Raw genomic sequence first — 12,451 nt, 5'->3', positions numbered from 1 at the left:
AACCCAAACCATGCTGTCATATTGCAACACAGAACACTTTCAACCAGGGAACGATATGCTAGCTCTGCAATATTTCGACTGTCCTCATTAATAAGAGTCCCTTGGACACTCACCGGCCTTTAGAATTCAATTTATTTAATGATACATGAAGGTAAATTGACAGTCCTAGACTTACACAGCTTATTTTCTAATATTTAAATATTCAAAGAAAAGCCATTTTAATGGTACACCAAGCAGTGACACAGGCCAGTTCAATAGACATGACAAGCAAATCACACCTATTGCTCATCATACCCTACAGCTTTCACAAATCACCATCTGTGATAACCCAGATCAGCAGATCTTCCTCCAAATTATTGCAGGGCAACCGATAATCATATTGGGGGGTTGCCTTGGAGAGTTGAGACTCCCCAGTGTTGTGCTCAATCCACCAAAAGATGCCCTTAATAGAATATTACTGCCAAGTGTAATACCATAATACCATAAAACCATTATTATGCATGCCTACTGTAATAGTGTAATTATAAAATATGTATGTTACACTCATGTATTTTTAATGTACATCTTTTTTTGAATATGACATCCCAGTTTTCCCTCGAGGTTTAGGCTGGTGTCCAGAGTTGTACCGAGACATTTGAAATTGCCAATTGTCTCTATTGACATACCCTTAATGTCTACCAGTAGCCACTTGAGCTCCCCTCTATTGCTAAAAATAATCTCCTTTGTCTTCCCTACATTGATTTCCAATTTGCTAATTTGACTTTTCACAGATCCAGCTCTTCACATAATTTCTTAGCAAACAAGTACAGAATCCTGCTAGGATAGCTAAGCTAATGTGCTGATACAGCTGGGTTGTGGAAGTTAGCAGGTTGTACATAATTGCTAGTCAATATCAACTGCTCATACAAGTGGGTGACTAATGATTAACAGTCTTCATTCTGATGCTGAATGTCTCCCCCAGTCCAGACGAATATTTGAAAAATTAATTCCAAGAATCAAAAGTGAGGATCAGCCTCCACACACTGGACCAGAGGTATTAACAGAGTTAGGCACTTAAGAAAACATATGGGAAAGACAAAGAGTCTGACCAGTGTGATTTGCTATCAAGTTAATTTATTTCGAATATGATCAGGCTTCGACCAGGGCTGTTGTCACAAGAGACGGTGAAGGGAAGAGTGCAGTAACATCAGCTAATGGAGAGAGAGAGAGAGAGAGAGAGAGAGAGAGAGAGAGAGAGAGAGAGAGAGAGAGAGAGGGAGAGAGAGAGAGAGAGAGAGAGAGAGAGAGCGAGAGAGAGAGAGAGAGAGAGAGAGAGAGAGAGAGAGAGAGAGAGAGAGGAGAGAGAGAGAGAGAGGGAGAGAGAGAGAGAGCGAGAGCAGGAATGTCAGCTAATGGAGAGAGAGAGAGAGAGAGAGAGAGAGAGAGAGAGAGAGAGAGAGAGGGAGAGAGAGAGAGAGAGAGAGAGAGAGAGAGAGAGAGAGAGCGAGAGCAGGAATGTCAGCTAATGGAGAGCGAGAGAGAGAGAGAGAGAGAGAGAGAGAGAGAGAGAGAGAGAGAGAGAGAGCGAGAGCAGGAATGTCAGCTAATGGAGAGCGAGAGAGAGAGAGAGAGAGAGAGAGAGAGAGAGAGAGAGAGAGAGAGAGAGAGAGAGAGAGAGAGGGCGAGAGCAGGAATGTCAGCTAATGGAGAGCGAGAGAGAGAGAGAGAGAGAGAGAGAGAGAGAGAGAGAGAGAGAGAGAGAGAGAGAGAGAGAGAGAGAGGGCGAGAGCAGGAATGTCAGCTAATGGAGAGCGAGAGAGAGAGAGAGAGAGAGAGCGAGAGCAGGAATGTCAGCTAATGGAGAGTGAGAGAGAGAGAGAGAGAGAGAGAGAGAGAGAGAGAGAGAGAGAGAGAGAGAGAGAGAGAGAGCGAGAGCAGGAATGTCAGCTAATGGAGAGCGAGAGAGAGAGAGAGAGAGAGCGAGAGCAGGAATGTCAGCTAATGGAGAGTGAGAGAGAGAGAGAGAGAGAGAGAGAGAGAGAGAGAGAGAGAGAGAGAGAGCGAGAGCAGGAATGTCAGCTAATGGAGAGCGAGAGAGAGAGAGAGAGAGAGAGAGAGAGAGAGAGAGAGAGAGAGAGCGAGAGCAGGAATGTCAGCTAATGGAGAGCGAGAGAGAGAGAGAGAGAGAGAGAGAGAGAGAGAGAGGGCGAAAGCAGGAATGTCAGCTAATGGAGAGCGAGAGAGAGAGAGAGAGAGAGCGAGAGCAGGAATGTCAGCTAATGGAGAGCGAGAGAGAGAGAGAGAGAGAGCGAGAGCAGGAATGTCAGCTAATGGAGAGCGAGAGAGAGAGAGAGAGAGAGAGAGAGCGAGAGCAGGAATGTCAGCTATTGTAGAGAGATGTAGGAGAGGAGGGAGAGAGTAGCGTTGTAGCAGCTTTATTTTGTTAAAATGATAGCACTTATTATAATAGCATATTAGTTAAATGACCCCACCTGCACAGCCACAACCACAAATTGAATCAAACTCTTTGCTCTGATTCCAGTTCTGGGCTGACAGGAGTGGAGTCCCACATCATATACGTTTTGTCACCACGGTGGTAAAGATGGACTATCAGAGTTACCAGAGCCCTTCTTAAAGAGTCTGTTTATGCTTGTCTTACCTCCCTCATTAACAAGGCATTTCTGTCTGCAGCAGTGCTGCTCACCAAGTGGTTTTTCTAAGCTATAATGACTGCGGTGCAGGAAAATGTCTGAAGATCAGTAGTTTCTTAAACACTCAAACCAGCCCATCTGGCACAAAAAAATTGCGTTACAACTCACATACCCAAATCACTCAGAACATATTTTTTGCTATTCTGATCTTTGTTGTGAATACAAACTGCAGCTTTTGGCATGGGTGCATGACTCTATGCAGAGCACTGTTGCCATATAGCTGATTGGTTAATTACATGAATCAGCAGTTTTAAAGGTTTTCCTAATAAAGTGGCTGGTGAGTATGTATGTGGTTGTGTATGTATGTGTATATTTTATTTATTTTCCCCCCTCTTATTCACAATACTTTGTAGAAGCCCCTTTGGCAGTAATTACAGCTGGAAGACTCCTTGGATACGTCTCTACAAATGTTGCACACCTGGTTTTGCAGTTCGTAGTTAAATTTTCATGTTATTGGAAAAGATAGGCTAATCTTTCTCCATGAATCCTGAGTTCTTTATGTGCTGTGTAGCAGACTCCAAGCATGCCATCACATGCCTTTTGCCCAACACTGGCTTCTGTCTTGCCACTCTGCTATAAAAGCCTGATTTATGGAGAGCTACAGAGATGGTTGCCTCTGTATCTCTGCCCGGGACTCTGCACAGGACTTTTCAAGCTCTTTTAGAGTGACCGAAAGAGGCTTCTTAACAAGATGCCCAATTTGGCTTGACAGTCAACTCTAGGGAATTTCAAGCTTTATGTCCATTTAAAAAAAATTCCAAGATTGCTGTGGTCCTGGGAACACTCAAATCCTTAGCTATTGTTTTCTATCCTCACCCTGATTTATGCCTCGACACAGTTTGATTGCAGAGAGCCACAGATGGTTCCTTGGATGTCAAAGCTTGGGATTTGTCCTGAAAATGCAGTATAAACTGTAGGCCCTTATGGACCCAGGTGTTTGCCTTTCCAAACAATGTCCAATCAGTTCAAATTGCAACAGGTGGACCCCAAATGAGTTCTAGACAGTTTGCTTTAATTATCTTGAGCAAACATTATCTAAGCAAACAGGATGCATCTGACCACAAGCAGGATGCACCTGACCCCAATTCTGAGTGCTAGAGAAAAGGCTCCGAATGCATTTGTGAGATTTTAGGATTTGATTTTTAATACATTAAAAAAAAAATAAACAAAAAAAAAATCCTTTTAAAACACATTTTTTACTTCATTATCATTATGCAATGATTACTGAAGGTCAGTCATTTAGTTCACTGATGTTGAGCCAGTAATTATCAGGCTTCAGGTTTTTGCCTCTTTACCTTCTAGGCAAGCTGTCACCGAGAGCTGTGTGTGGCATTCGGAGTGAACAATGTTAATCATTCAGCCAGAGCTGTAGCAGGGAGTGGGGCTTCTCAAAATAACTATAGTCTGCATAGACCATCATTACTGTCATATTCTAGAGGCCAATTTTGAAATAATGCACTCCCTGCTATACTAATAATGGCAGTTATACGTCTGAGAAACATGTTTGAGGTAGAGAACGGAAAAATTACAGTATGACTCAAACGGCCCAAAAATCACTGTCAAGGCAATCGGGTGAAAACAATGTCTTTACCAAGCAGCTGCCGGAATTCCATCACCTGACCTGAAGCTTAAACCACTGTTACTACATTTACATATACTTATAAAGACATAATACTAATGTTTTGAAATGTAAGGCGAAATAAAACAGCAAAACTCAGAAGGGAACATGTTAGCCTGAATGACATCCAAGCCGTGTCTGTAAGAGTGTGTTTTGCTTGGAAACAGCCTTAGCTGCCATTAGTAATTTTGTGCTCACTGCTAAAATAGAGGACCTGTTACTAGCTTAGTTTAATTCCCTGCTAAGTCCAACCACCTGGAAATAGTTTGACTTTCTAAGGTGACAGACCAACAACTGATGTTAGCTAGCTAGTTTAAAAAGGGTTTAGTTAGAATTCAGATGTTGCTTAGCAGATTTCTATCTGGGTATATGTAGTGTATATATAACCATACAAAAAGTTATCAATGGTCTGTTGATGTTGGATTTAATGATTAATCGATGTTAGTTTTGTCCAGCATATGGATAAAGAATTCAATAGGGTGGCTGAGCATGACTGTAATGAAGTATGCACAAGACAGTTTTGATACAGACATACCAGCCAATCAGAATTGAGATTTCAACCATACCTTGACATAATTTGTATTAAAGTGAAAAGAAGCTTACAGATAAACACACACACACACACACACACACACACACACACACACACACACACACACACACACACACACACACACACACACACACACACAAAACAAGAAATGAACATGGGTGGCTGCAAAGGCTTAGCGATCCATTTTAAAAGATGACTATAAAAACATGATCATATTTGTAGGTCATGGGCTATATTTAGCTGTTGCATAAAATAAATACACAACTAAATTTGCCTTGGTTTATGTCTGACTGTAAAGACCAAAGGCACTAGAGGCCTGGTCATATCAATGATTTACAGGCTCACTGCAGCTTTTGCACACAATAAGCAATGCTTCTTCTGCCATTTCAATTTAGACCATTTAAAAGACTATAGTTGTTGACCTAGAATGAGAGGAGACAACAAAGAAATGCTACTGGCTTGGGAGCAACAGTTTCCTATAGTCATAACTGCTATGTACCAGTGTTTCTGTGTGATCAAATGTTCAGTGTGTGTAATCATACTGATAACCGTGAATGCACTGTTATGGATGTGATGTACTGTTGCATATAAGAGTACCCACAACGGTTGGTAATGATATCTGCATTTCTTTCCATAGCAAATTTGTCATTCATGTCTATTTTGGTGTTAAAACTGAAGTAAGATCTCTCACAACAAAAACATACAGATTGTCCTGAACGTGTCCTTTGGTCACCTTAAAAGTAACTCCATCGTTTAAACCACCATACATGAGACACATTTCTTTCAGAAGTTCTGAATTTGCTACCCACAAACAAAACAGATGCAACAAAATGTGCTGATGAAAACAGAAGCTTATTTGCGTTGTGTTTGGTGAGATTGCATGTATTTTTCAGGAACGCCCACAGCCAATGAAAACGCGGCCAGTCTCAAGATTTTGGCTGTTGTTATACTGACTGAGGAGAAGCTTAGTCAGAACTAGTTGTTTAAGTCTACTTCAGCGTTCACAGGTAAGAAAGTTCAAACTCCACTGGAGGAAAAGGGGAGAGAGGCTGTCTCTGCTCCTGGGACAACCTTGTCACTTTCATTCAAGCTTCAGTGCGTTTGAAGCCAAATAGATGTGATCTCCTGAGAAGAGACATATAAATATATCCAACCCGTACAACCGAACGTTTATTCAGAAGTTCCGTTTTTATCTTGCCGCTGCTGTCTCGGCTATGACTGTCTGAAGACACTGCTCAGAAGATGGCATTCTGTACTTGTGGGGTTGGCAGCTTTGATATGACTCTGTTATATGTAGATGTTATTTCACATTGTAATGCACTTCTTAAAATTCACACTGAAGTTTCTTTCAATAACCTTCCACCACTGGAGGTATGAAAGAAGTTTGCTTCCTTCACAACTCTGCTTGACTACAGGGGAAGGACTTAATGTTCCTGTTTAGCAAGGTGCTAGCAGACAAAGAAACAGGAAGAGATCTGGCCTTTTGCTAAATGAGTGGCACATGAGCACAGTTTATAAAGAGCCACACACACAGATTCCCAGTGGTAGGGACGGAGAACAGAAGGACAATGGGAAATGCGGAAAATGCATCCGAACTGATTTAATCCAGTTAAGCAAAGAAGATGCTCATAACTGCTATTCTATTTCTCATGGCATTTCCTTAACTGAAAATGAGAAGTCAGCATTTACATTGTACCCAATTAGATGTTCCCAGCACAACCACTAACCCAGGATCAGGGAAGTTTCTAAATCACCACATAAATCTCCTTGATTGTACTGAGGTGCTGTATGTAAAATGCTGTATTTGACTTGGGTAATACTGAAGAAAATTCACATCCAATAGTACCAACCAACAAAATCCATAAATGGCTGCTTCACTAACATTGAACATACTAATTTCTAAGCTACAAATTAAAACTTAATCAACTTTAATCACATATTAATAAAATATAATAAAATAATCATGATTTTACTGATTTTATGGCATAGCTAAACTTTTCAGCATACAAATATGCCAATAACCTCATTATATATTTAATGCACAAACCCTTTGTGTAGGTATAAACATAACATGATAAAGGCAGGATGCAGGGGCCAGCCATGTTTCTATTGAAGAGGAACAAACTGAAACCAAGCAAACCAAAACTGGAACGATAGAACAGAGTCAACTAGTGAGGATCATGAAGGTAGTAACAAAAGCCACAGCAATAACACAGAACCCACATTGAGGACTGGGGAATATGGGACTGAAATGCACAGGACAATCACGGGACAATCACGAGACAATCACGGGACAATCAGGAGGAAATGAGACACAGGTGGATCAGTTAAAGGTGGGGACTGTCATGAGTCCGGGTTGGGGACAGGCATGGAGAAACAAAGAACCATGTGGTGATCTCTCATGATGGGCGACCATGACAATAAGATTCATATGAAGGCATGTGTGGGAAAGGTGAACAGGTTTGCATGGCACTGCCCCTACATGTAAGGCTGTAGTTCATTTCTTCTCTCTTTCCCCTTTGAGCAGTTTGTGTGTGTGTGTGTGTGTGTGTGTGTGTGTCTGCATAGGTGAGTGATAAGCAGCTAGATCTCTAAAGTGTCTTCTAAATCAGGGGGTGCTTTTTGTTTTTGAAAGTAATGCATTCAAGCAACTTTCAAAGAAGCGTATAACTTTTCTGCTTTCCTGTGAGCTTGGTGGCTGGAACAAAATGTCCTTATGTAAAGTTCATTTTTAATCCATCAGCAGCTTTTGAAGCCAGTTTCTCTAATAGAAACACCAGCTCAGCATAGTCTCAGCTAGTTTTAGGTTTGATGACAGCGACATGTGTGCAAAGTCCTGTTAACTGCTTTCACTAAACCACAGTTGACTCTGGTGGAATTGCCCATGTTTCTTCCAGATGGATGGTTTGTTTTCAAGACACTGCCAGGATGAAGTCTGCATGTCTGCTGTCACCCTGGGCAGATGTCACCAAGCAACAGTGGAGAACAATCATCTGAGCGCATTACGCAAAACAAGGATGCAAATATAAAATGATAAGTACAAGAAACCAACACATCTCTCTTTCTCTCCCTCCTTTTCTATCTTTCTCTTCTTATTCGTCATCCCCTCTCTCTCTCTCTCTCTCTCTCTCTCTCTCTCTCTCTCTCTCAAATACACATGCAAGCAAATGAAAGCTGCATCCATCTTCATTTTTCTCCATTATGTGTTGATACACACATCTGATAGGCAGTAATGGCTGCTACATTCTCCTCCAGAGCTTTTCTTTATCTTGATTACCACTCTGAGAGGAAATAGAGCAACATGCATAGGGAATCATAACACAGGAAGATCATTTCTCTTGTCGTTGAATAGGCTGAGACACACAATAAGCCCAACATATCATTTAGATTTGAATCATAAGCTACAATTGATTTTGCCTAATAACCATGACGAGGAGACTGAGTAATTGGTGAATATCCAATTCTAAAGACAGTAGAGGCGCCTTAATTTCTGTATGAAGCTGTAAACATTGAAAAAGCTGTTAGTTCCTTCATTTAATTGTAACTGATTTTCAGATTAGTTTTTTTTTTTCCAGATTTTCATTACATTGTGAGTCATCCTGATAACACTAAATACCAGAAAGTTCCTCAGCTAAAGTAACTGATAAGGGTCGTCTGTGAGAAGAAACTTCTTTGAAACCCAGAACAAAGAATTTTCCTTGTTATTATTCTCTTGGCCTTTGTCATTAATCACCTCCTTGAATAACAGTGAATAAATCAGAAAGGTTTTTTGTAGCAGTCAAGTATCCAAACCAGAGCTGAATTCTAACAATTTAAGTAGTGTTTTGATGAAAAAAGGTCAACGGGAAACTAAGCGCAGTTTACTCCTGAGAGAAAGAGAACCACAGTAGACAGCTCCATGTTCTGAGCATGTTAGTAGAGAACCATACCAGGTTATAATGGCATCTCCACATTGAGACCCAACAAGCAATACAGAGTTTATTTCTTTTGGTCCTAAAAAAACCCTGTAAGTCTTCCAGCAGAGTTTAAACTTGATTAAATAGTCATTGGATGCTTAATAACTGATTTAAATGTTCAAGAGGCACATCGCACTGAGGTGGGGAGATACCTGCTCTCCACTGACACCTAGCAAAATGGTCTCTAATTTTCAATTAAAAACATGCCCCAGAGGTTACCATGGTAACCATGCCATATGACCATGCCATATGTCTCACAGTATACCTGTTACCTGGCACAGTGATGTGGTGATGGAATGCAGCCAGAGGTGTCTATGAACATATGGATCACATGTCACATGTAATAATAATATTAGTAATAATAATAAAAAATAATACATGACAGTTATATAGTGCTTTTCAAGAACCCATAGACACAAATGCTAATACACAGGACATTAAAACAGCAAAGCCAACAGCAGCAAGAACATGGAGAAGGCAGGGTGGAGACGTTTGAGGTAGATTAGGGTCGAAGAGTGTTACTGACCAGAGAAAAAAGATATGTTTTAAAATTGGATTTGAACATGGAAAGAGAATTAGACTGTCATAACCATATATATAAGGGAGGAGAACTCCAGAGGCGAGGGGCAAATCTAGAAAATGCATGCAATTTGTTTCCTCTGGTAAAAACATCAGACATGACCTTGTGGTAGGATGATTGTGGAGCTTAGGAGGGGTCCTGTGTACAAAGCAGTGACTGTTCTACAGAACTGGGATCCTCAGGACCGCTGAGGCTGAAAGGCAGGGATGTAGAACGTTCAAAAGAGTGGGGAAGAAGAAAAGTGGAGAGGGATCAACTTTAGTAGGAATTTCTGCTCATAACGGATAAAACGAACCGAGGTGGAATCCCTGTGCTAGTGGCCATGGAAGGGCGGCACTAGAGCAGTTGATGTGTTAAGTGAACTGTGGACTCTTTGTCCTCTGGTGTTATTCGGAGATAGCGCAACAGGCCTAGAAACTGGAGGAGATAAAGAAACAATCGTAATCGGCTGTAGATAAGTACGAGCCCATGGGAGGTGAGATTAAGTGACCGCGTGGCAAACCCAATGCCTTGCAGGCCCAAGCAGCTGATGGGATTCTCAGGCCATTAAAAGCACAGGCACAAGAATATTATTATTATTGATTTTTATCTTGAGCTACAGTGGATTGTATATATTGTTTTTGTACCGTTTATAGTGAAGCCTCTTTATTAGGCATGGACAGTAAATATTTCTGACGGACGAGGAAGATGATGGTCTACTTAAAATCTGCACTGTGGTAAAGAGGTTTCTATTCCTCAGGGTTCTGATATTCACAGTCTGTCCCTGTGGGCCAGGAAGCTCTTGAAGATTTCCCATCATGCTTTTATGCCCGTATCAGGGGTGATGGTACACCCAGTTGAACTAAATGAAATAAATTTTAAAAAATCATTGGTAAACAAAGAAAACAAAACAATGACTGTGTTTGGGTTCAGCGCTGAGTTCTGAGATTGACTGTGTTTGGGTTCAAGGCTGAGTTCTGAGATTGACTGTGTTTGGGTTCAGGGCTGAGTTCTGAGATTGACTGTGTTTGGGTTCAGGGCTGAGTTCTGAGTTTGACTGTGTTTGGGTTCAGGGCTGAGTTTTGAGATTGACTCTGAATTTACTCTGTTGTCATGCCAGCCATAAGCATGCCCTCAGCAGTCCAATCACATTATTCATCTCCATCCCAAACCCACCCACTCTGAATACTAACAAGCCTGTCCAAAACTGTCAGTTTGAATAGATTGCATATACTCACCCAGTTACATTCAATCCCTCTGAAGTCTTTTATGTGTTTTATACCCCTTGTAAAGTCAGATCAGAATATTATGACTACCCCTGGTGTAGAGGCAACTTGGCCTGGGATGTCAATGATGCCATGTGACAGGATTTGCTGCAAGTATAAATAAGCAACCACGCCACTCAGTTGTAGCAGAGTTCATCCTGGATAAAAGATTTGACTGATGTCCAAAAGGGCATGATAATAGGGTACTGGGCATCTCAGAGACTGATAACTTCATGGGATATTGTAGAGCCGCTGTCGTGAAGGTGTACTGAGAATAGACTTCTCACACATTGATTACCTTCCAGTGGTATAACAGAGGTGCCCCATGGGCCACTGATGCCAGAAGGGAACAGTGACTCCAGCTAGCAGCACAGAGTGACATGCCACAGTGGACCAGTTAACCTCTGTAATAAACACAGGAGCAACGAAGAAAGTGTCAGGGATCACCATTTAGCAAACACTGGGCCTGTAGAGCAGATGCATGGTTAAGGTTCATCGTCAAGGTCATTTCTAGTTTGCACAGGAGTACCATAATTGGACACTGGAGAATTGGAAAAACATTGTTTTCTCAGATGAATCCAGGTTTGTGCTGCATATAGGATGGAAGGTGATGTATACACTGCCAAATACATGAGAAGCGCCTCCAAGAGACAACTGTGGGCCAAACGCAGGGTGGTAGTGGCAGTGTACATGTTTGGGGGATGTTTTTTTGACATGATCTTGGACCACTGATACCACTGCATGAGTATCTGAAATCCCGGCAGGTACTTGGCAATCCTAGCAGATCATGTCCATCGCTCAGTACAGACCACACCTTGATTGGATAGTGTCATCCAAGTCAAGGGTGGTTATTCCCATTAATAAGTAGGTGGTCATAATAGTCTGACATGACTGTGCGTGTTTTCACTTACCTTTGAACAATAAGCAGGGTTTAAAAAGACTGGAGGTCAGAATAGCTATTTTCTATCTGATCTTGTAAATGTGGCCTTAAGAGATGGTGTCCTAAAGGGCTAGGCTTTAGCAAACAACAAAAAGCTAATTGTTTGAGAAAAAAACAAACAAAAAAATCTCAAAAAATGTTTAGTCATGTTGTTTTCAAAAAGCAGTGGTGGTATCTTTCAGCTAAAATTCCAGGCCTACAAAGACAATGTCTGTGCACATAAACAGGTTAATGTAGGCCAGACTGTGAGTAGGCTGAAAATGTATGTACCAACATCATATATTTTACAAGAGTGTCTAATTTGTCTGCTCTGTGACACACACAAGATGTCAGGAGAAAATTATGATCATCCCTGAATTTCAGGTAAATGTCATCATCCATTGAAGATGAATTCTGAGTTCAAAAGGATCTGGTGACGGCATATTAGCATGCTAGGGTGGGGCTTGGGGACTGCACCATGGAAACCAGCAAGCTCGCACTGCACCACTAGGGAAGAGGTATGCTAATACATGGTCATCTAATCCTCAATCAGTCATGAGTTGAAGCCACTCCCTCTTGACCTCTGTTTGAAGAACACAATCATCTTATTGATATCTATAGAATTACAGTTTTATCAGTGAAAATAAATGACCACAATACATGATAAGCAGTCACAGGTAAGTCACAGGTAGACCCCCAGCAGTGGCGCAAATAGGATTCATTACACCAGGGACTAGGTCTACTTTACCTATGGATTTTATAAGTACTGTCTGGCAACCCATGCTGTCTCATTGCTCCTCATAACCTGAGAATTTTGGGTTCTCAAATCATACATAGCATCCGAGGAAGAAGAAGGAGAGGAAGAAAGAAAGACATCTTTTGAGCTCACCA

Source organism: Electrophorus electricus, chromosome 12 (assembly GCF_041902795.1).
Source record: "Electrophorus electricus isolate QZ-2024a chromosome 12, ASM4190279v1, whole genome shotgun sequence".
Taxonomy (NCBI): Eukaryota; Metazoa; Chordata; class Actinopteri; order Gymnotiformes; family Gymnotidae; genus Electrophorus; species Electrophorus electricus.
Note: the sequence above shows the minus strand (reverse complement) of the source record.